Genomic DNA, 2,771 nt, shown 5'->3' with positions numbered 1-2,771 from the left:
GAAAGAGAGAGAGAGAGAGAGAGAGAGAGAGAGAGAGAACTGCCGGTCTCCGAGCGAACGCCAATCACCGTTCGGCACCTAACGACAAGGATGATTCAGCAGCTATTTAAATCGCGCGCTACATCCCATTCGCGACTCGTGATGATTGTCTCTTCTAATCCCGAACACCTGTAATTACTACTACGGACAAGTTACAGGATTGAAATTTTGCCGATTTCCGTGGTCAGCTATCTGTTAAGGGCAATTTTGATCGTTTTAATCGGCTATGCCGCTTCGGCGAGTTCAAGAATTCCTGTTCGTTTCGCGACCAATGTAATTCTGATCAATTTTGAAGCTCTCGGGAATTCTTGAATCGTTGGCGATTGCGTCGTTAACCTTCTCGGCGATCTTACGCGTGCACCCTTTCGTCGTCCTCGCGTGCCGATTTTTGTCTCACGCCGATAATCAACTCGACAGTCCGATTATATAGGGTATATACAAGTGATATGCCACGATCACCATAGTGTTATTCTACATCTCTGGATCAGTGATCTGCTAAAAAGATGGACCGCAAAATTGTTCTTGACCTTGAAAATCAAGGTCAGAAAGTAAGTAATTTCTTCATTTAAGTTTTTGAGAATAAATTCGTAATAATACTCAAGTGGCGCGTCTGACCATGACGTATCAATTCTACTCCTCATCATACTATTGGGCTGGCAGGAAAGTAATTTCGCTATTTCAATGTGAAATAAAACTCAATTTTTTCTATGCAAGAAATGAACTTTAATCAGTCAAATATTTTCCATTCTGTTCGATGATATTTTGTCATCTTTCTGGTAACTTCATGATTCCGCGCTCATAAAACTTGTAGCCCTTACCAGTAAAAAACTGGTGGAATCAAGTGCGATTCGAGGCTATCATTATTATTGAAATTTTTACCATTCAGAAAATTTTGTAAACTTCGAAATAAATGATAATCCGTTGGTGCAAGGTCGGGACTATATGGACATACATCACTTCCCAACCAACCTCCAATAATTTTATACGTGTTGCTAAAGATGTGCGAGGCCTCGCATTGACGTAGTGGAACACGATTCCTTTGCAATTTGTCAATTCTGACCTTATCCCTTTGATTGCTTCCTCCAATTTTATAAGTTGTTGTCAATAAACATCTGAGACGATTGGAAGTACACAATTGTCAAAATACACAACTTTATAGACCCATCAAATTGACAGCATGATCTTTTTCTATTGCAATTTAGCTTTCGATATGATTTGTGCTGGTTCATCACACTTAGATCATGACCTTTTTTGGTTAATGTTATTGTAAACGATCCAGTTTTCATCATCAGTGATAATTTGTTCCAAAAAAGGGTCGATTGCATTACGTTTAAAATGCGTATTGCAAATACTGATTCATTATGTTAAGTGAATTTCTTGCAATTCATGCGGAACTCAAAAATCGAGCTTCTTAATAAGTCCAAGACATCTTATGTGATATTCAATTGTTGTGTGTGATGTATTTAACCTTTTTGCAATCTCTCGTACAGTCATATGACGATTTGATTCAATTATTCGAAATTCGACGCCATAAACTTCACATATCTCTTTGTGAGTCTCGGCCGCTTTCCTGCCTTCATGAAAATGAAAAAGTAAAATGTGTCGAAAATGTTTATTTTTGCATTTGATATTAAAATTGTACACGGAATTTGTTTCTATAGTAATCTAAACGTGTCAACTGCCAAAGCTGAAAATAACAAAATTATAACCTTAACAAAAGAATGACAATGACAAACAAAACATTATCTATTGGTGCAAATCGAAATTACTTTCTTACCAATCCAATACTATCTACGCGAACTTAACGCATCGTCCAAATCAGTTCTCTTGAAAACAAAGCCATAAATGAAAGAAAGTTACTTTTTCTTCTGGTTTTATTTTTGCATGCAAAATCACTATCCGACCGTAAGTATCGTGTCTAAAATCAAATCGATCAATTTTAGCTCGCCAGTGATTATCTCGTCTTTACCGGTATCACCTGAGTCGGTGTATAAGAACTCTAGTGCGAGGTTAGGTTTTGTACACAATGTCGAGCTCAGCCCGGGTGAACGACCCGTACTGATTATTTCTGCCTTGTTTCTGTCTTCTGTTTGTATAGTCGCGATGTATTTGTCGCCTGGGTCATCCTTGCAATAATCCGAATATCAAATTCGTTATCTATTTTCCGTTGTTTCCCATGCAGCGCTGTTCGTTAGGGCATTGTCCTCGTGCATTGTAACGAACGTTCGGCGCTGCTTAGTTCTTCCAGTATTCAAAAACCTCACTCCTTGCGACTGTAAAACGACTGTTTCGCTTTAATCTATTGCGCTTGCAAATTTTGCTACAACTTTGTAGCCATAAATCGATTTTTTGATCGTATCATTCATAAGCTTCATGACACATCATCACATTTCTTCATTTCATTGTACATTAAACTTCCCTCTACCAATCTTATTAATTAAAATATAATATCCAATCTTTTCATTCTTTCAACACCACTAGAACTTCTAACAACTAAGACGTTGCGGGTGGTGATCGTGACATATTTTTATTTGTTACTCGATGAATACTATACGTTTCAATAAAAAAGATTGACCCTTTGACCTTGATTTTCAAGGTCAAGGGCCTTTCTTTAGCCGCTCTCCATCAATCCAGAAGTATTTTTATACACCCTGTTGATTTCAACAGTAAAGACACACTATAAACTTCTCGGCTACCCATTGCTAAGGATAAAGAATTAGCTAATTTACTCA

At 37.6% G+C, this 2,771-nt stretch overlaps 1 long non-coding RNA gene across 1 annotated transcript; it reads right to left on the bottom strand.

The window, feature by feature from the left end:
- Positions 1 to 738: 738 nt before the first annotated feature.
- Positions 739 to 2,316, bottom strand: LOC143260645 (uncharacterized). The gene is made up of 2 exons (XR_013034919.1): positions 1,817 to 2,316; positions 739 to 1,726 (listed from the first exon to the last, which is right to left on the bottom strand). It is a non-coding gene; the product is annotated as an uncharacterized LOC143260645 (long non-coding RNA).
- Between the last annotated feature and the right edge of the window lie 455 nt (positions 2,317 to 2,771).

The sequence above is a fragment of the Megalopta genalis genome, chromosome 16 (assembly GCF_051020955.1).
Source record: "Megalopta genalis isolate 19385.01 chromosome 16, iyMegGena1_principal, whole genome shotgun sequence".
Classification (NCBI taxonomy): Eukaryota; Metazoa; Arthropoda; class Insecta; order Hymenoptera; family Halictidae; genus Megalopta; species Megalopta genalis.
Note: the sequence above shows the minus strand (reverse complement) of the source record. Positions and strands in the feature narration are given on the sequence as shown.